General features: G+C 32.5%; 1 long non-coding RNA gene and 1 pseudogene across 1 annotated transcript; both read right to left on the bottom strand.

The window, feature by feature from the left end:
• Positions 1-4979, bottom strand: part of LOC143060957 (E3 ubiquitin-protein ligase rnf213-alpha-like) — a 198751-nt pseudogene extending 193772 nt beyond the window's left edge.
• Positions 4980-7982: 3003 nt separating this feature from the next.
• On the bottom strand, positions 7983-12838 carry LOC143075347 (uncharacterized). Its single transcript, XR_012978294.1, has 3 exons — positions 12653-12838; positions 10567-10768; positions 7983-8041 (listed from the first exon to the last, which is right to left on the bottom strand). It is a non-coding gene; the product is annotated as an uncharacterized LOC143075347 (long non-coding RNA).
• Between the last annotated feature and the right edge of the window lie 10687 nt (positions 12839-23525).

Here is a 23525-nt window from a genome sequence, read left to right on the forward strand (position 1 = left end):
TCCTTCAAATTTTTAATTTTCGAGTGTACATTATGAAAGTTAATCCGGAAGGAGTTGGATTGTATACAGCAGCAATATTCGATGTATCAAACCTCTTTAATAATGAGTTCTCAATTTTCAAAGATGATTTCAGCTTCCAATTGTGATTTATTCATTTTTATCAAGCATCATTCTAGCATCCCCCTTATATGGTGTACATATATATATATCTAATTTGATGCAATGGTATAAATCTAGCAATATATATCACATTTTCCTTGACAGAGAATTGACGCTTGCAAAGAAGCATTTTAACCAAGAGTTTCAATTGATGATGTTAAAACCATTCCTTTGGAAATTTTACGGATGAAATAACGAGTTGGTTGACCGATATAATTCCTGTGGAGTAGAGTTTGATTACCATTCTGGGGCACCTGAGATCATGTTCAGTTTTTGTTTTCTTCGATGTGTTTTGTGTACTATTCCTTGTCTTTGCATTTTGTTTTTGCCATGATATTGTCAGATTAATTTCGTCTTTGAGTTTGGTTATTCCTTTCGTTTCTTGAGCCTATCTTTTTTCATCTGTCAATATGGATATCTAAAACATCTAAATGTTAAAGTACACATTCAGATTAATCATACTTACTCTAAGTGCACACTTTGTCAAAATATCTTGCAGAATGGTATTGAACTGGTCTAAATTCTCACAGAAAATATCTAAGATTAGCCTCAACTGATGTTTTGACACCTGTAAAATAATAATTTCCGTTGTGTTGTATGTCTGTAATGTATAAGTACACACTTTTGGCAATAGGATCCAAATTTTGCCACATAAAATTAACATGTCTGTTGATGCTTGCCCATTTTTCGTCTTAAATAATGGAACTATAAAAAATTGTCATACAAGTATCAGTTTAATAATTTGGCTAAAAAAATGGTTTTACCCGCCATTTGTTTCGGGAAATGCCTGTAAGAACATAGGAACATGACCATTGTTTCCAATTCGTTCCGTTTTATCATAGCAGAAAAGTTGATGAACTATGGGTATGTCAAAGAACAAAGAAATATTCCATATCATCTTCACAAATGATACACGATGGTCTTGGAGTATAGATTTTGGGTGCTGACATTGTTTATCATCTTAAAAAGGCGTTATAATATTCTTTTATTTGTCTTTTTAAATAATACTTTTATTGTTTATTTTCATTTGACGTGGCTCGATACTAATACATCCCGTCATTGTGTTTTTGTGCTATCATGGCAAATGTTTGAATTTTTGTTTTTGGTTTTTGACTGTGTGCTTTGTGTTTCTATGCTACATATTTGTTTGCATTTTAGTGATTAAGATTATAACACAATTATGCTGTACCTCCATTGTATACATTTTTACCTATTAAGTCTGTTTGTTTTGTTCACACATCGTTGTCAATATAATAGATTTTTTTAAGACTGTCATACAAGTGAGAGGTTTAGCTAGCTATAAAAGCAGGTTCAATCAGCTATTTTCGACATAGGGAAATGCGTGTATCAAGTAGGAATATGACCATTGATATGCATTCGTTTGATGTGTTTTGTTTTTTTATTTTGCCATTTGATATATGACTTTCTGTTCTGAATTTTTCGGGGAGGTCGGCATTTTTGTGATTTCACTTTTTGGTACATAAAAGCAATTCAACATTTATAGTTTGCGGTTTTTATGGCCTCACCTCTTTTTTGATTTTTAGAAGCTCGGTATTTTTTTTCAGTATAATTCAATGTTACAAGCAACAGAAATACAAAGGAGGCTAAAGTTGACCCCACGCACCCTAAAATCGGAATATAGCAAAGTTTGATGGAAAATGAAAAAAAGCACTATGCTTTGATGAACGTGAAGGCTGAGGACTTATTAAGCAGATTTTATAAGGTATTTGTCAATTTTATTTTAACTAGATGACCAGATGAAATTAAATCAAGGGACCTTAACAGGGCTGGAATAATAATTTTAAATGACAGAAAAAACAAATATTTAGAATATGCCATGTGGTAGAATTTCACATAGTAAGATGTCAAAGACAGACAAATGGACCTACATGTAAACAACTTTTTGTTAACGTAAACGTTCTTTGGTAAACAATAAGCATAACTAATATAACGTATAACAATAAATTATAAAGGGACCATAAAAACAAATATCCCCAAACTACAAATGTCCACATAGACAACATGTATTCAAAAGGGTGAATTTTCATTTTCTAGTTAAGTGTATTTTAAAGATGTCCAAGTTTGGTTAGATTCGGCCTCGAGTTTCAGGAGAGGAGAAACTTATAAAAATCAACAGACGACGACAACTGACGACGAACGCCATGTGATGCGAAAAGCTTACGTCGCCCTTCGGGCCAGGTGGTCCGAGACCACAAATATTTCGTAGTGCATTTCTTTTAGAACATAAATGAAAATAAAAAAAATCCCACCTGCGCTTTCTCAAAGAAATTTTTACAGTGTGTTGTACTACTTTTGGGACAAATTATATCAAAATTATAGAAAACTTCATCGGCTCTAACTCAAAATATGGACAATTTTATGTTTAGGGCGTCTTGAAATCTTTTGACAGCTTCCGAAGTGCTAATTGTCAACCTTTTTCACCTGGACCAAATCACTACTTTCCTATAAAATTCTGGACCCAAATTTTTTTTACAGTGAAATTTCACCCCCCGACTTGCAATTTGAGGCATTAAACATGGAGAAATAAATTTGGAAGGGGTATAAAAATTAATGGCAAGTAACCCACTGTCAACACTAGGGACTATACAACGAAAACAACGAAAATCAAGGGACGACAATTGTGGTCTCGGACCAGGTGAGTTAGGATTCTTAGAGAAAAAGATACATAGAAAAGGCAAAATTTAAGTTCATTAAACATTTGATGCAAATTGATTCAAAGTGTTAGATGGTCTGGACTGAGACACTATGTTCTTCAATGTTGTACATTAAGATGTGCTATGTGTTCATTAGTATGGGTCGTATGAATAATGTTGTACTAGAACAGTTATTTTCGAATCTTTTATTTTTTTAAGGTAAGTTAAATGGTAACAGTTTAAAATTTTAAGCAACATCTTTATTAAGATATATCAAATATTATCATAATTACCTTACTTCCAAAGTGACTTTCTAAACTGGTTCGTAAATAAGTTATATAGCAATCTTTGACGTCTCCCGAAGGTATGTCTAAACTTAAAGCCTCATTCCAAAGCTAATAAGAGTATTTAAATATTAAAAACACATTACTAGTATTTCATATGTTTATACACATGCATTTTGAATAAAATGCAAATAAATATGACGAACGAAACAAAACAAAACCCACAAAAAACAGGGTGATGTAAGGTGTTTCAGTAGGTTAAACAAATCATTATATACATGTGACACCCGTCGTGTTGCTCGTGTACTTCTCTTGAACTGAATTTTACTGTGCGTATTGTTCTGCGTTTACTTTTCTACATTAGCTAGAGGTATAGGGGGAGGGATGAGATCGATCTCATAAACATGTTTAACCCCACCGCATTTTTGTGCCTGTCCTAGGTCAGGAGCCTCTGGCCTTTGTTAGTCTTGTATGATTTTTTATTTTAGTTTCTTGTGTATAATTTGGAGTTTAGTATGACGTTTATTATCACTGAACTAGTCTAATATTTGTTAAGGGGCCAGCTGAAAGACGACTCCGGGTGCGGGATTTTCTCGTTGCATTAAAGACCTATTGTAACCTTCTGCTGTTGATGGTTCTATGGCTGGGTTGTTGTCTCTTTGACACATTCCCTATTTGCATATTCAGTATTACATATTAAGTACAAACCCGATGACCAACTTGTGATTGCGTCCGTATTTACGGAGTGATAATTTCAACTTCACCTTTTGGAACTTTTTTGTTTAAAAGCTACTTTTGTAAGCATCAACTGTCTGTCAATGATATCATGATAGGTAATGCAAGCCCTGTAATATCGTATTAAATGGGAGATACATACTCTATATGCAGGCGCTTTTGGAATGTTGTTATATAGAAATGGACGGTTCAAAATTGGGAATCTGAAATAATCTCTTTTGTACCATTTTTTTGTTTTTATCCGAACCTCATTGTTAATTTCTAGATGTATGTCAAGATATGAGGCAGACTCAACTGTATCTGTTGTATCCTATATTTCAAGTTGGATTGAATGGTTGCGTTCAACATAGTCACCACTTTGATTTTTTTAGTGACAGGACGTCATCTATATAGCGGCCGGAGAATTAAGTTAAAGAACAAATTAACTTGTTTCCTTTCCTTCTAAGAAGCTGATAGTGTGACGACAGCATCATATGAACATTGAAATATATCGATAGGAAGTGGAGCACAGTTTGTTCCAATAATAATTCGCGATGATTGTTGAAATAAAAAATCTTGATAATGTCAGTTTAAGAAAAAAATATGTTTCAATCTGAGTGATTTTTTTTCAAAAGTACAATACTCCATCCCTGTTACAAGATATTTGTATCTACGTTGGTCATTTATTTTTTGTTAAACTAAACTGGACCAACTCTTTCTATTTCTTTTTTAGTTTGGGATGGGGAAGATATCCAGATGAGTGAAAGAAGGTACAATGCTTCATCTCTGGTTAAAATTCCTAAGGAACATATAATAGACCTATGATTATCCAGGATATTCTCCTCGTGTGTTTCGGGGTGAGGGTGTATGATGAGTTTCCACATATACATAAATATAAAAATAAAAAGATGTGGTATGATTCACAATGAGACAACTCTCTACTAGAGACCAAATTACTTATAAGTTAACAATTATAGGTCACTATACAGTCTACAACAATGAGCAAATTTCATACCGCATAGTCAACTATAAAAGCTCCGGAATGACACACCTAAAACAATTTAAATGGGCCTGATTTATAGACAAAATATTGAACGGAAAGAAATATGAGATGCAACAACACCCGAAAACCACTGATTTACAGGCTCCTGACTTGGAACAGCCACATCACTTTATGTAATGACATTTGCATACGGAAACAATGTTGTTTCAGGTTATATTTGAAGAAAAAAATTACATTTTTGTCATGGGTGATAGGCGTGAGGAGGCGCTAAGCAACAGTTGGGTATTTAAAGATTGGTGTAACATGTGTTTTAATCGAGCATTTCACCTCTATTTAACTGATTTGTAACAACAATATCAAAGTTTTAATTTCTTTAGGAAAAGTATGGTCGCCTTTTTTCTCCTTTTTAACAAACTGCCTGTCATTATACTCGAATAAATTTGCTAATATTTTGAAGCTGTGTCTCCAATTGATGAATTTATGTTCACAATATTTAGGGACTTTGAAAAACACATTTCGTAGAGAGGTGTTATTGACAATGTTCAGGTCACAAGTAACAACCCGATCGGTCAGGTTATATATGAATTGGGACTAGCACATGTGCAATCATGAGGTTTAAACATGAAATGGTCAATATTGAGAGCCTGCACCGCGTGTTTTTAATTCAAAATTAAGTTGCAATTGGTTTGGATTAGCTATAGAAAATAATAGGTACAGAATGATCTTTAGAAAAGGAAAACTAGTAGTCTTAATCAATTAAGAGCAGAGTCGAATGCACTTTTCCAAAAATTCTGAACTAATTTATAACAGACTCGTTCACTGTATATAAACTCATCGTAGATACCAGGATTGAAATGTTGTATTTGCGACAGTCGCGAGTTACGTCTACAACAGACTCATAAGCGACGCTCTAATAAAAAAAAACGTATAAAAGGCCAAATAAAGTACGAAGTTGAAGACCATTGAGAACCCATAGTTCCTAAAAAATTTGCCAAACACGTCAACTAAAATATTCTATTCCTGAGGTAAAAAAGCCGTAGTATTTCAAAAGTTCAAAGTTTTGTTAACAGAGCCACTTCAAACAGTCACCCGCCTACGCCACTTAAAATGAAATAACTGATTAACAATTTTTTCAATATATATTTACCACTAGGCGGTCTTCTTGTTTGTTTGAATACAACATTTCAACAATTCTTTTTTCGTAAACCTGCAAAAGCCGATAATGTTCCATTGCATCTCTATTTCCTTTGTTTGAGGTAACACCTTTGTCAAACAAATGAACAGAATGCAAGAATGTCTTCATAGCATACAAAGAAAACTGCATATGCGGTACACTGATGCTATGTTTGATTTTTAAGCATTCCTCTAAAATATCGGCTGCAATCATGTATGATCTTCTTGACATTTCTTCAACATCCATGGTTGAACTTAAAAGCAAAAGAACAAAGTATTATCTAGTATTCAGAAAAGCTTATCTTCGCGTTGTTCGTACCTAAGAGCATATATAAATTTGATTAACAGGGCAACCATACCACCATAAAAACCTCTTAGTCGGAAATATATATGAATATAGTCACATATGAGTTCTTTAAAAGATGGGGATTTAAGACGATATTTCAAACTAAATATATCATTCAACAAAGGTTTACCATAGGAGTACTAGTATATATTATTGAAGTGTTCCGATCTGGCATTAAGTGTTTCATATCAAATATCAGTTATGAGTTAATTAATGACATGAGTTTACATACGCCTTTGAAATATGTAAATGATGATATATTATATTGAAATAGAAATAACATACAAGATTCAACATTTGTCTGGATCAAACCGTCGATCTTTGAATATTTTACTTTTCAATTTGTGACTGATAACTAAATCGATTCTTACATGTTCTCTGCTGAAGAGTTTTTATCAGCTACTCTGACATACTCACCGAACCCCAATTATTATAACGTTAACCCAATATGTTTGTTTGGATTGCTCAACCAATGGCCTCAATGTAACGGAACTTTAATTAACTGTCGTATAAGTGGTCAGTATAGATAGCAAAAAAACAAGAATTACCCCTTATTTCTGTCCAGGAAAATCCTGTGCCAAGTCAGGAATATGATAGTACTTGTTTTCCATGTGTGTTCGTTGGTGAATAAAATCGGGCGTTTGATTTTGCGAGGTTTTTCTCTATTTCTATTTCCATTTTTATTTTAATTAATAGACTTCTTCATTTTAGACTTTAACTAGGAGTTCAGTTTATTCCTAAAACACGCAATCTAAAAGAGCTATAGTTACACTATTTTATTCCTTGACTGTTTGCACATGTTTGTTGATTATTATTAAACATTTACAGCCGATTGCATTGAGTGTGTAGGTAAATGGTCTATCTTTGGTTAGCTTGTTTGCTAGCTGAATCGTGAATTCATTATTATGCAAGGTATACTACCCTCATTTCGAAGTAGACTAGTCCTACAGACAGATAGATTGGTTATCTGTCGGACTAGTCTTCTCTTAAAGGAGTGTAGTTTACCAAATTTAATAATGACTTCACGGTTTAGCTAACAAGTAAGTTAACCAAAGATGTTTCCTTTTCACTACACACACAATGCAATCGGCTGGAAAAGGTTAGATGGCTTTATTTGTCAAAAAGTATTTCTTGCATTATGGAATATTCGAAATTATTAATTTCTGCAATGAAATGCCGTAATTTTCACGTGAAATAAAAATAATCTGCACTATGTGAAATACATCCGGTAATTTTTCTTTCTAACGTCAGCCTGTAGTACATGTAGGTAATGTCAAGACGTTGTCAATGAGGCTGCATTAAAATGAAGGGAACGCATATATAATATTAAGTTGCTTGCAGTATGATTATTTGAACAAAACTTCCGACAATTCGTTGATGCATAGAGTAATTTTAGTTGTAAATATATAAACTTTGATTTGTAATGATTTTCTTTTTCTTGAATATTTGTCTGTTACTTTCAACCGTTACTATTTTGATTTGTTTGTTATTTGTGTTTGTGGGTTTTTTTGTGGTTTTTTTTGTGTTTTTTTTTTATAGTCAGCTATTGATTTGGTTCTTTTTTTAATGAGTTGATACCATCAAATTAAATTCATGAAACGATTTCTATTATATATCAAACGCAAAAAGATAAATTTGAAAATCCTTACCTGCTACAATTTAAGCTGTTCAGTTTTCTTGCAACACTGCCTAGTACTTCTTTTTGATACTGAAAAAAAACCAATTTTTTTAATGTCGGTTTATATCCCTTAACATCATTTGCGAGTATGGTCTTGAGAAAACGATGATAGACCGTTGAAAGGGGACGATTAATGGCTGACCCGGGTTAATAGAGAAATATATCTCTCGCACGTAAAAGACACCCTTTAAGATTTCAAAAAAAGAACAGGCTAATGCCGCTACAAGGCAGCACTCGTACCCGCAAAGTGGAAAGGGGTTGATATAAATTGCGATAACTTGTTTCCCAATCCGCTATAAATATCTATGTTTAAACTAAAATATCCGAAGGATTAAAGTTGCTTACCTGTACTTGAATATATGAATACATTAACTTAAATAAAAATACGCTAAATTATAAATATTTTGTAGAATAAAACAACGATTTCATTTTTTTAATGTACTACTTTAACCTGGGGTCACACATTCACGATTTTTTACTGCCGTCCATGACAGGACCATTACTGATTAAAATTTGTAACAAGGCTGATCAAGATCCTATGAATCGTTGCTCGAAATTCAAACTTTAATTAAAATTTGTTAAAACGTTTATTGAATCACGACAACAATCAGATATTGTCCAGGAAGCGTCCGAATTCAGCCGTTTCGAAACGAATGTGTCCCGATTATCTCATTCTGAATCCGATTTTAATCCACTTTGTATCTCTCGCATGGTACAAAACGCCAGAATTTGTCACGGCAGCGTCCCGATTCTACCGAATGTGATCAGACAAAAATCAGACAATGCACATATAGTGAACTAATGCTGACGGAAGATATACTTTAAAAACTGTCGTATTCGGGATGATCTGGTACTGTCGAAATGCAATCCTATCCTATTCTGCTGTACTGCATTGCATACGGCTTTGTCTGGACTTAGTCGTTTTGTGTTCTGTTATTGCCGGGACTCTTGACTCGTTCCAGAGGACAACGTCCAGAGACCACGATTTTAATCCGACACATCAGAATCTGTCAAGACATAGTTAAAATTATTATCGGCAGTGTGTGAACCCTGCATAAATGCGGCGTTAACACCGTGCCGATTATTGCTCCTGTTTGAGATCAGGCAACGTTAAGACACGAAAAGGTAAAACAGTCTGATTACTATCCTCATTGATCTGGAATGTCCTAGATTCCTGCGGATCAAAATTGGTGAGGCAAGCAGCCCGACAGGTAGGTGCTTCCCGTAGTGCGCCGTTTATACAGTGCTGATTGTGGCTCCCGTTTGAGATTGAACAGCGCATAGACATGAAAAGTGAAAACGTCGGATTACTATCCTCAATTAACTGGAATGTCCTATTATTGTCTGAACGCTGAAGTAATCGTTCGTAACAGATTCATACGGATTGGAGAGATCGGTCATGATCCCCCGATTGTTAGGTGCGTCCCGTAACATTCGGTAAACTCAGCAAAAGTTGTCTAGTCGAATGACAATTTTGACAATGTCGTAACAGATTCTGCTGTATTGGATCAAATTTGTAACAATGTTCTGTGATTTCTGGACTGTGTCCTGTGGAACGGGTATGATCTGGAGAAATTTTTCGTTTCTGTTTTTTGGTGGTAGAGTCCAGTTTGCATCCCGAATGCGAATCGTCTTTGTCCAAACCGTCCCAGAGGCAATTTGTGTAAAATAAGCAGAGTAGAAAGGTAAAAGTTTACATTTTGTATTCGAGATTAAAATAATCGCCAATCGCCTGACCTCAAGTCATATATACGGCACTTAAATTTTTAGCCTAGGGGCGCTATATCAAAAGATCTGCTATTGTATACTTGTTTCCAAAATTAAAAAAACACTTTTGTTTAATTTGACATACGTTATTTTAGATATAATTTTCAAACCTGATTTTCATACAAGCTTACCTTTGTCAATCCCTCTTTATTTGATTTTCAGACTAATTAAAGAAGTGAATGATTCTTTTTGTACATTCATTGGATGTAAAAGCGTTGACCGAAGTAGATTTTGTATGAAGAGCGGAAGTTGTTGTACATTCGTTTGATGTGTTTTATCCTTTGTTGTTGCCATTTGATAAGGGACTTTCCGTTTTGAATTTTCCTCGGAGTTCAGTACTTTCTTTATTTTACTTTTTTCATTTTTAAAATGTGCGCACGGTAAAGCTTTTGCAACTCTATAAAATTACAATTAAGGAGCATTCAATACTTATAATTGCATTATTATGCTATGATCAGGAAAACACGATTACTTTCAAGGTTTTTTTTCATTTATTTACTTGTGCACTTCATTGTAGAAGCACGTGTCAACAAGAATGTTACAATTCAATTTGAAATTAAGTTGATTAAGGAATGAAGCGATATTGCAGTTAGCCAATCAGAATAACGTATTCTAATGAAACATACATGTAATGTAATTATTTGGTAATGCATTTTTCAACTTGAAAGTTTTAGGTTCTTAAATGAGCAAGATATGGTGGACATGTTTTACAATCTTCTAATCTTCAATAAAAGTAAGCTATTTTGACAATTTTCTTGTCAATATAAAATCAATTAAAATATACTAACATATATACAGCTTTCATCTCGGTGAAGTTTCGCATCTTTCAAAAAGTAGTACAGCGCAGCAAGAATAATATCAGGCGGTATATGTTTTGTGTCCATTGCAACAAATTGCTGGAAGCTCAGTGACGCCACCAATGTTCTTGGCAATAAAAAATCCATTTCAAAAAATGGATGTAGCATTTGAACCATCTCAGTTGTACTTGTACTACAAAACAAATTCATTTTAATCTACCATATGTCTCAAAATCATAATCATAGCGTCATTATTTTAATAATATTAAGTATTCTATAAACTTATTAATAGTGTTTTATTAAGATTGTCGTGTTGTTATCTAAATCGGCAGTGAATTGATAAATCATAAAATCAGGAGCATCATCGAAAAACACATTCCAATACATCATAATGAAGATACTAACGCATATACTTTATTGTGACAATCGTTTCATTTCCTCTAGATATATGGAGGAGACGATATCATGAAAATGCTGTACTTTTGTTTACTGACACATTTGTTGTTCCAATAAAAAGTCAATACTAGTTTATAAATGGGAAGTTGAAAAGGCATCTTGACAGGTCATTTTTTAGATACATGTTTGATGTCCTGTCAAAAACAAATTGAAGGACATTGACCTCCTTCAAGGGTGACAATTTTGCCATTTTATATAGTTGAAGATTTTGTCAAGCTAACTGTATTGATGGATGACTTTACGTATTTTGTATCCATTATAGTTTTTAAGATTACAGCCAACTCAAACGGGTAAAATAGTAATTTTAAATTTCTGTTTTCTATTGACGAATACCGGACTCCAAGAAATGAAAACAAATGCCCGTTTTGCTGTGTTTTGTCGTTCTGTTCTTGATTGTGTTGATTTCATCATTCATGTTTTCATCTTCATCAGTATTATAAATATCATCATTAACAACAACAGCATAATTAACAAAAACAGCAACAGTAGCAGCAGATATTAACAAGTGCAGCATCATCATTATAGTCAAACAAAATACAACCTCCGTTTCTGACATCTTTATCAAATTATAATCACTTTTAAACCTATTTGTTTATTTCTGTTTGACCAATAAACTCATCATAAATAGTTATCAAAGATACCAGGATTATAATACAGTACGCCAGACGAGCGTTTCGTCTACTTAAGAATCATCAGTGACGCTCATATCAAAATATTTATAAAGCAAAACAAATAAAAAGTTGAAGAGCATTGAAAATACAGGATTAAATTACTTTTCGTCAGACGCGCATTTCTTCTACAAACAACTCATCAGTGACGCTCGAATCCAAAAAAACTTAAAAGGCTAAATAAAGTACGAAGTTGAAGAGCATGCTAAAAGTGTTGCCAAATACAACTAAGTTAATCATTTCCTGAGGTAGAAAAGTACACATAGTTTCAAGTGTTTCAGGTGTTTAGTAAAAAAAACACCAATATTTATAATGACGTTTTGCTTTTTTATACTGAACAAGTTTAATCTTATAATTGAATAAAGAAGAACGTGTTTAAATATATTTCCGTAGTAAAGCGGTAGCATTCAGTGATAAATATAGATTCTACCACTACATCGAGTGTGATACGATATTTATCCACTCGATACAGTTAAAATTTCAAATTTAAAACGCGAGGCTCGCAAAGCGTTTTAAATATTTAAATTTAACTGTCGAGAGTGGATAAATATCGTATTTCACGAGATTTGGTGGTAGAATCTGTTTCTCTAATGTTTTTCAAACAATTTGCAGGCAAACGTATTCCTTCTTTTCGAATGATCTGCAACAAGATGTGTTCTTTCTATGTGACGTCATCAGGCATGGTCTCCTTTTTTGTGCCGTCACAATAGGAAATTCAGAGGAAAGCAAGAAAATTCGACGTCATAATCGGATTTAAACCAATGAAGAACTGAGATCAAACGAACCACACGTTGATTAAACTTTTTTATACAATGGGTGCAGAAAGAGATAAATTGACGAAGAATTAGAGAAATGAGAGTAGATGTTGAATAAACGAACAATATTTATTATAATTACATGTCATCTACCGGTTTACACTACCTCATTTAAAAATTAAATTAGATATTTCTTACCTTTCGCCGTAAGTTTTATTCTTATAAACATCTAGTTCGCTGCTGAAAGAATCTATTCCCCACCATTTCGGTACAGGCGCATTGTGGTCGATATCTTTAGGAACTTGTTGATAAGGACAACATTTTTCTTGTAGAAAATGTAGAAGCGGGATACAATATAACCAGTCCGGGCTTTTACAAGTTGTCATCATTCTCTTTACCATTGATAACAAATATCTTGCTACATCTCTAAATGAAAAAATGAGTACAGCTTTTGCGTTAACGAGACTAGTATTTAATATATATAATGTCAAATAATGTACTTCTAATATAATTTAAGAGATCTATTGATATTACATTGTTTTGCTTTTTTCTTGTTTATATTACAATTATAAATAATCAATAGGAAAATATCGGTTAGAAAAATTGAACACTGGCGTCTTTGTCGTACATTGATAAATAATACAACAAAAATTGATGAAAATTTAAAGAATTTTTCCAAATTGAGATTAAGTAAACAGACATCTTAAAAGTAACAAGGTGAGTATGTACTGTTAAATGAAATACATACCGAATCTTTGTAGGAAAATGTTTATGAATTTCATCCAAGTCTGTACTACGTCTTTGTGCATTATCCAAATTAGGAAGAAGGGCAATACATAAATTAGACAAGTCTGAAAGACTAATTGTAATGTCATATTGTTCTTTCAGGTAGACTATAGACACAGCAGTTGTTATCCCAGAAATCACAACAACGTCTCCTCTGTTTTGGGAAGATTCGACTTTCCTTTGTATCAATGATATCAAACTCGTTTTTAGCACCTAAAGTATATGAATAAATAAAGAGCAAACATAGACCTCAAAATATGCAATAAAAATCCCTCTCTCTATTGAGGACCACAAATTTCGAAAGTTTTTTCCCATATTCAGCTAAGGACGTCTTCTATTTTACTATTTTATAATTAGCTGCGAGCGTCCGTTGATGCTATTGTTTCATGTGTATTTGTGCTTGTATATCATACGTTGTAAGAGTATAGTGCTTTTTTGTACCAATTATACTGTTTTTGATTTTTTTGTGGTAAACATTTTTGCTTCATCTTTCTAATGGCTGCGTGATTTTCTCGCTATGTTTAAGACCCATTTGTTGCCTTGTGCTGTTTTCTGCTGCTTTGATCAGATTGATGCCTCTTTGACAAATTTTCCGTTTCTTTTCTCAATTTCATTTCGGCATTTCACTCATCGATATTAAAAGGGGACGTATTCAGATGTTTGTTAGTCAACAGATACTTCCCACTACTTCGTGTGTTAGGTCTTTTTCATAAATAATCTGTTTAATTTATTCCAAACGTTTCTTAAATTGAGGCCGAATGCCATGTGTTGTTGTAGAGTGTATGTAGACTTTTATTTAATTTAATTATATTAAAAATAATATCATACACGGATCTAAATGGACATCAGTGTGTGCCATGAAAGGAAGAATCTTCAGAAACGCAATTAGAAACTACAATGTGCTATGAGCACAAGGGTTTCTAACCTATTCAAGAACACAGAGGTTGTGGATGTTTCATCATCTGTGCATGAAAAATATGTCATTGTTCCAGCAGATAAAGTCTTCAATAGTTACTGTATTGTTTTCAGATGTAAAACCCATTACTTGGAACGTCTCACAAAAGAGCTTGGAATAAAAATCAAAACTGGTAATCCTACATATTCTTTAACATCATTTACAAAGGATGAAAGTTTACAAAAATCTGTCTTGCTTTTTCTTGGTATTAACATAAAAAAAAACGAAGAAATTCTACCGTCGTCATTATACTGGATACCAAAACTCCACAAAACTCATAAACGATACATATCCGGATAATCAACGAAGCATCTTTCTAAAGTGCTGACAACTATTCATATATATTACTTTTTCTACATTATAAGCTGGCTTTCAAAAATATTGTGATGATATATATTCCACCAATGGTGTCAACCAGATTTGGAATCTTAAAAATTCTAAAGATCTACTGCTATATCTTAGATCACAATCTGTGCAATTTTGCAGAGACAGTAAAAATGCTCTACGCTTTGTCGTTCTATTCCCCATATTCAATTAAAAGATTGACTTCACAATCTCATTAAAAATAGCTTTTTCTATGAAAAATTGGAATCGTAAATATAAATTTCTTGTTTTGGGTTGTCATTATTGCCATTTTGTAAAGAGCCACACTGATTTTACCAGAAAATATACTGAAGATGATATTATCAAAAAAACTGGTCTTTTTTATCAACAATATATTTGTTCAGTTTTAAGGATTGATATTTCAACAGACAGTCCAATGGGTACGAATTGTGAACCCATAATTGCCAATTTGTTTTTTTACTCGTATGAAGCAGAATTCTCTTAAACCCTTATAAAAGACAAAAAGAAAAAGCACCTTCCGAAATTCTTTAATTTTACTTTCAGATATATTGATGATGTCCTATCGCTCAATACCCCGTACTTCCATCTCATATATCCAAGTGAACTTGAAGTTAGGAGACTACTGCTACTAGGACGCTGCTTCATATATTGATCTACACAAGACACATCAGTGACGCTCATATCAAAATATTTATGAAGTCAAACAAGTATGAAGTTGAAGAGCATTTATGATCAACGAGATAATTTCAACTTCCCAATTATCAATTTCCCATTTGTTAGCAGTAACATACCACCTGTCCCATCGTAAAGTGTTTACATATCTCATTTGATATGTTATGCTCGTGCACATTCACACTATACGGACTTCGTTCTTATGTTGTACTGTTACCCCACTGTCCCAGGTTAGGGGAAGGTTGGGGTACCGCTAGCATGTTTAACCCCGCTACATTTTCTATGTATGTGCCTATCCCAATTTAGGAGCCTGTAATTCAATGGTTTGTTTATGTGTTTTATATATATATATATATATCTATTTTTTATTTTTTTAACATTTCATTGGCAATCATACCACATCTTCTTTTTATATTCATATACAGGAGTGTGCTCCTTTAAAGATTAAAAAGATTAAAAATGACAATTCGTATATTTTATGGACATCATGACGAATTGGGTGATCTATAGGATTTGTCTTTCTTAACTAACGAACAAACCGTTTACTACGTCTAAGATTTTGGTTTACCATCAACGTCGTCTGGTCTTTTAAGTAACGAACTTAACCTATTCCCGAAAATAACCGTTTTGCCGAGAGTAATTGTGGGTTATGTCTTATCGTTTATAGTTTTAATTCTATTTAATTTTTTTTTATGTTTGTAAAAGTAAAGATATTAATTACCTAGTTCATTTATATGGTTTTTAAGCTATGCACAGGTTTTTTTTCGCAGTTTGATTAAGAAGAAAAACCAAGGTTATAAAACACAAATAATTACACCATTAGTAACACATATCTATATTAAAATTCTTATAATGGTTAGAAAAAACATAAAATATCGCCTTTACACACTAAATCCTAATTTCATTCTGTATTTTTTTAAACTTACCTGTGACGTCACATTTTGTGGCGTTGATACATTCATGTGACACACAGTTCATCATTGTAATGTGCTGTATTTGTGTCCTGTCGTATACCCTTTTAGGTTTTTGTTGTTATTCTTTGGTTTATAGTTGACTATTATATTATTTATGTATGTATTTCTCTGTATTTGAATTTTCTTAGATTCATTTGCACTTTATTTCTGTCACGTAATGTTATTATAGTGGCATTTTTAACATTGCTATATTTTGGTATGTCATAAAACAAGGTTCAACCCACCAGCTTCTTCAAAAGTCCTGTACTAAGTCAGTAATATTGCAATTGTAATCACATATTCCGTTTTTATTTATGTTGGCGTTTACTTTTGTAGCAGATCAGTGTTTCTGTAATTCCGTTTTGTTTCCTCTTATAGTTCATCTGTTTCACTCAGTTTTGCTTTGTGACCCGGGTTTGTTTCAGTTAAATTGATTCAAAACTATTGAATATCGTCTACAACTTTAAAAATTGAGAATGGGAATGGGAATGTGTCATAGAGACAACAATCTGACCATAGAGCAGACAACAGCCGAAGGCCGGCAATGGATCTTCAATGCAGGGAGAAACTCCCGTACCCGGAGGCGTACTTTAGCTGGCCCCTCAAACAAATATGTGTACTACTTCAGTGATAATAGACGTCATACTAAACTCCGAATTATACACAAGAAACTAAAATTAAAAATCATACAAGACTAACAAAGGCCAGAGGCTCCTGACTTTGGACAGGCGCAAACATGCGGCGTGTTTAAACATGTTTTTTTTATAAGTCCCCCCCCCCCCATTTACCTCTAGCCAATGTAGAAAAGGGAAACGCACAAGAATACGCACAGTAGAACTCAGGAACTAAGTTTAAGAGAAGTCCGAGTCCGATGTCAGAAGCGGTAACAAAAGAAAATAAACAAAATGACAATAGTACATAAATAACAAGGACTAGTAGCAGTTACTGACATGCCAGCTCCAGACCTCAACTAAACTGATTGAAAGATTATATCTTTATCATATCATTATCAGGCACAATCCTTCCCGTTAAGGGTTTTGTATTATACCATCATAAAATATATGAGAAGAACATAACCCGTGTCATGCCGTTTTAAAATAAATGTGTTTAATTCCGATGCAAACATCCTATAAGTGAATCAATATTAAAGCCAAAATATCAATCTTGAATGACCTGACAACAGTATCGTACCTATATCCCTTCTTAATAAGTCTGTTTGAATGTTTTGTTAGCTTTTGGGGTGAATACGGACATTTATGTACTTTGTGAAGAATATTACCATAAAAGATCGGATGTGAAATACCTGAACGTATATGATGTCTGCATGTTGAGTTATATTTACGAATTATGTTCTTGTACCGATGATAAAATTTAGTAATTGTTTTGACTAGTTTCTGATATCGAAAACCCTGGTGGAATAATTTTTCAATAATTATCAATTTCTCTCGCTAAAATCTAACACTTAGTTACATACACGAGCGAATCATACAAGTTGAGATATATAAACACCATAAGACGGTGACAAGGGAACGTCACCATCTACAAATGGATAATTAACGATAGGAAAGGAAAAATCATCTCTTTTATCATAATTTTTTGTATTAAGCTTCCCGGTAATGATATAGATATCAAGATCGAGGAAAGGGTAGTGGTCATTGTTAGTATTAGCTTTATATGAATTAAGTTCAGCATGATAAATTTCTTTAGTATACTGAAGTCGTCATTATTGAGAGCCAATATATCATTCAAATATCTAAAAGTATTGTTAAATTCTTGTATCAAATGTTGTTTCGATGGGTCTTTGCTGATTTAAGTCATAAATTGTAACTCGTAGTAATACAAAAACAGGTCCGCAATTAGTGTTGCACAGTTAGTCCCAATTGGAATTCCGATACTTGACGATATACGGAATCTCAAAATCGAACAAAAATGTTATCTTTTAAAAATTCAAGGGCAGATATAATATCAAAGCATGTCCAATTGATATAGTTCTTTTGTTCGTTGCTACTAAAAATGACCTAAAAGAGTTGGAACAAATATATTCGCATTCTGACTTGTTAAATGCCAATTTAATTAGGTGTGTGAATTATTTCTTAATAAGAATTTGAGGTAAAGTGGTAATTAGGTAGAAAAATCAAAACTTTGAACAAATTCAAAATCACCAATATATGCATGCATTTTATCAAGAACTTCCAACAAGTTTTTGACTATTCAAAAGAAATTAAATCCACTCTTTTCAAATTAAGGCCTTATTTAAACAATTTAGTTTCAGGTTTTTGATTGTACCAAGTGTACTAGTAAGTAGAATAGACAATTTAGTAGTGGAACAATGGCTTGAAGACGAAATGAATCTATATTTGTAAGGTGTTTTGTGTAGCTTCGGAAGCCAGTACATTGTTTGGACTTTCATATATTTGGTTCTGCTTATAAAGAGGTAAAAGTATGTTTGTTACAGATGTGGTTTTCTTAAAAAAAGAGTCATTTGGAAATTTTGTGAATTCGTGATTTCTATTTGCAAAACCTCAATGTATTTACGTCAAACAATAATGATATTTTAGTAGCCGGGACAAAAACAAATTACATTGCTATTACATTACATTGTGTCACAAAAGTCATTTTTGTCACAAAAGTCATTTTTGTCACAAAATTCATTTTTGTCATAACAAAATTGACTTTTGTGTTAATTTTTGTGTAGACAAAATTGACTTTTGTGACACAAAATCGACTTCTGTTACAAAAGTCAATTTTGTGTTAAATTTTCACTTCTGTCAAACAAAACTCAGTTTTGTCTACACAAAAAAATTATTTAAATTACAAAATGACAGGATGCTAATTTGATCAACATGCTTATTGCGTACAAATTCAATTTTGTCTTTTGTGTTTTAATTTCCATATCAAGTAACAAAAGTCAGTTTGTATGCAAATAAGTTTATATATGCATACCTATTTGACATCAATTTTGTCATGACAAAAATGAGTTTTGTCTACAAAAATGAATTTTGTCTACAAAAATGAATTTTGTCTACAAAAATGAATTTTGTCTACAAAAATGAATTTTGTTATTACAAAACTGAAGTTCACATAAAACAAGTCTGTATTACATACTTTTGTAAGACAAAAATGATTTTGTTATGACAGAATTGAATTTTGTGTACACAAAATTGATTTTGATTACAAAAAGTTCAAGTCTCATTCGGCGCCCCGTAATTTGGCACTAATTCAACACATATTTCCTGATAAATTTCTCGTAAGTATGACAAATAAGAGGGAGTTCAGTATTATCAAAATATCCAGGAATTTGTTCTTTAATAGAATGTTCGTTAAAAAATACCGGCAATATTTACAAAATCAAAATTTTTAATTGGCAAACTTAGCTTTATTGTAATAAAATGTTTTTATGATCGTCAGGGCGATCAATTTTTGGGAAACAGTTTAGAATAATAATATGCCATTATGATTTGAACGAGTTCATACTTTGGACTGCAATATGAAATTATTTTGCAATCCTCTAAAATTTTATTCAATTTATTTACCGCTAAAGACAGAGCTTTGTTAACATTATAAGATATATTGTAACGATCAAAAGGATTTCCTAGATTGAATCCGAATTTTATACTAACGAATTGCTCGGCGTTGATTGAAGTTTGATTAATAGATCAGTCATACTATCATGATACAAAAAATGGTCTTCAAGAAAACTTATTCGCCGATATGTTTCCGTATGCATGCAGTGACACTTACTACGAGACCTCTCGTTAGGACTGTGGCCAAAGTTCGAGGGAAACACTGTGATGAAAGAATGTCAACAACCGTTCACTGGAAGGTAAGTAGTGATAATTGAGTATAAAAGAACTAATTAAATTCACTATATAGTTTAACAATGGAAAAGTCCATGGGAGCGCATGAAAAACATAAAATCTAAATATATCGCTCAATCAATTCATTTATTGTTTACCTACTTTAAGATTCTGTGTTGATTGTTTATCAATATCATTATCCGTAAAACGTGGTAACCAATTTAAAAGATAATAAGCCTGCGATGAACAATTACTGAATGAAATGCTATGTGAGGAGAATATGCAATAGATTCGTAATTAATGATATAAACGAACGTGGCATTCAGACATAGTTCCGTGTCACAGCATTGGTTCAATAATTTCCAAAATATTTTACTAGTACTTTCAACATGTCTCATATGAATTTAGATTGATAGAGTATTCACGGGGAAAGAAGTTTCCTAAGCATTCTATCTTTGTGTTACATTCACAAAACGTTACCATACATTGTTTTATAGAAACATGCATATGTATTTCAGGTAGTGGTTATGAGTCTTTTGTAGACGAAACGCGCGTCTGGCGTATATATGAAATTTAGTCCTGGTATCTATGATGAGTTCATTTATTGCTGTTCTAAAATTGAAATAATAAACCATACACATCTTGAACTATCAATATTAATATTTTTCATCGAGCCCATTTTTTCATAAAAAAACAGCAAAAGAGTAATACATAAAAGACATTTGAAATCGTTAATTACGGTATCACATTATCAGATAAAAACTAGGGCAATATTTCAAGAGCTTTTTACTTTTAATTGCTTGGACAATGCGACAGAAAAGTGTAATTGATAAATGCACGTATGAACAAACAGAGGGAAACCTATTTGAAATGAGCGTATTTTAAACACAATATTTTTAGCGCTGTTCAATAAAAACAACTAAATGTCTTACTATAAACAGTGTTTATACATACATGTATATGAATCAGAACAGATAATGGACTTCCGTCATCCTGAATCCGCCTAATACTAGTAACAAAGAATCCGTAACAGATATAAATAGTTATGTTAATTGCCGGTTATACGTTAATGACCAGAAATGATAATTTGATGAACAGTTATTCATTTTTATTAAACCATAATAATTCAGTCCCTCTCCGTTATCGAACTTTTCTAATTGCGAGTTCATGTAGTCATCGTAGATCATCGGAATATAACCGTACGACTGAATTATTTTTTCATTAAGCGACTATTTAATTTGTGTCATTATTACACCTTAACTTTCAGCAAGAAATCTTTGAGTTACTGTGCATGGACACTATTTTTCTAAACTTATGCTGTCTTGAAAAAGAAAACCTTTCCCAAAATTTCGAAACTATCTATTCTGAAATTTATCAAACTGGTCCCGTTGCGTTTAATTTTTAAATGAACAATACCTGTGCCATTTTTCTCTTGAAGTCATTAGCTGATGACCACAAAAGTTCTCTAATGATATAGTTAGTTTCTAAACCATGTTCAATATCTGCAATACGTTCTATCAATTCCTCTCCATTGATATTATTCATATCTGTTAGCAGACCACCTATAAAGAACTTCATTGCCAGTTCTGCGTCCACAATTAAACTCTTTTGATATTCTTTATTTCCCATCCATTTTGAAACCCTCTTAATGCCTTGTGTTATCAGTTTTGAAACTGCATTTTTATTCTTGTTTTCTTCGTCTACTGGTTCTCCTTGTATAATACCATCATATATGTGGTGCATATCTAAAATTTCATATTTGAAATAACATAACATAATAGGAAAAGATTATAAACTATTTAAGTGTTGTTGAGAAACCTTGAGTTTAAACATACTTGATGATTCCAAATGATAAAAGAACCAGAAAAACATTTGCTGATCCTACATTTCAGCGTAGATTTCCATACTAGATTATACCATAAAAACAGATTATATAATTTTAAAGTTTTTTCCGTTTAACAACAATTGCCAGATATTCAAATGTGATCCGTAGTTTATTGCAGCATAAAGCACAAAATAAAATTGATAAGTTTCGCTACATCAAACGGTAAGTCGGTGCAAGATTTTGGACATGAGAAAATCTCCAGAAAAAAATTGCCTCTAGTAAAGTGTAAAGGATAAATAGGTTGCAATGGATGGTATAAAGTTTTGTGCGAAGAAGAGAGAGAGAGAGAGAGAGAGAGAGAGAGAATATATACCCTTTCCGTGTTCATATCTGTTGCAAATTGAATTAATCGATCGATAACATGAGCTGTTGTCCTGTTTTCCTTTGCCGTCCAAAAAGATGAATTCTTTTACTTCTTCAGACCCATTTATAAGAACATAGTAGTTATAAAAACAAACATCTCTTTTTGCTGCTGTTATAACTCCTTCATATTCAACGAAGCCGTCCTCTAGTTCCCTGTAAGAATGTATCATATTATCATTACAAAAATATCATCTCTTGTTATATCGATATGTTTTCATGATATGCTTCTTCATAATTATTATCATTGATATTATTACTTATATTAAACATCTCGCTTAATTGTATGAAATAAAAGTAATAGTTGCATACCGCTGTTCCATAGTCACAAATTGGTTTAACTGAAACTAATCCAGGTCACAAACCAAAACCGAGGGAAACACATCAACATTAAGAAGTAAACAATCGAACAACAGAAACACTGAACGCTACAAAATAAAACGCCAACATACATGGAAACGAACTATTTGGTTACAACTGACATATTCCTGATTTGGTACAGGACGTTTTAAGAAAAAGTGATGGGTTGAACCTGTTTTATTGCTAGCCAAACCTCCCTCGTATATGGCAATGTGATAAATACAGTTAAAATAAAACCATTACGTGACATGAATACAGTACAAATACATACAAAAACACTCTGGACAGAGAAATACACAATAATATAATAGTATATAACAATATGTAAACCACAGCATAACAACGAACACCTTAAATTAATTTACGACATCACAATATAATTTTGAAATGTACGTAACACGAATTAATATTTGCTTTTTTGGTTTACAATTTATAGAAATTAGTTTAAAACGTATCTAAGAACCAGTTTCTCTTTTGTTAAAATATTGCTTTGAAATTTAATAAGAATCGTAAAATTCACCTTAGTTAGTTCTGTCCATACGAGTACAATGTAGTGTAAACCATCGTCATGATTTGGATAGGATAAAAAGTTTAAGGGTATACGATACAGTAAACGGTGGAGGATTATTACTACAAATTTAATGCAAAAATTAATAATATTTTTTTTAAATTTGATGAATATACCGTTGTATAAGCTTCATATTAGCAAAATCGTTACAAAGCTCAAATAATGACTACTCACTCACAATTTCTTTTTATAAAAACCCTTTTCTAAATATACTGTTGTTTCTCTCCTTTTGTATGTTTATGTGTAGTCAAGTTTAATACTTCGGTCCGGTACTGTCCGGACCCTGCTAGTAAAATTCTATGTAAAGGTATTCCGATTTTGATTAATTAAAATACAGTAGTATACCACTGTTCGAAATTCATATATTCATAGAGAAAAAACGAATCCGGA

This window comes from Mytilus galloprovincialis, chromosome 1 (genome assembly GCF_965363235.1).
Source record: "Mytilus galloprovincialis chromosome 1, xbMytGall1.hap1.1, whole genome shotgun sequence".
NCBI lineage: Eukaryota > Metazoa > Mollusca > Bivalvia > Mytilida > Mytilidae > Mytilus > Mytilus galloprovincialis.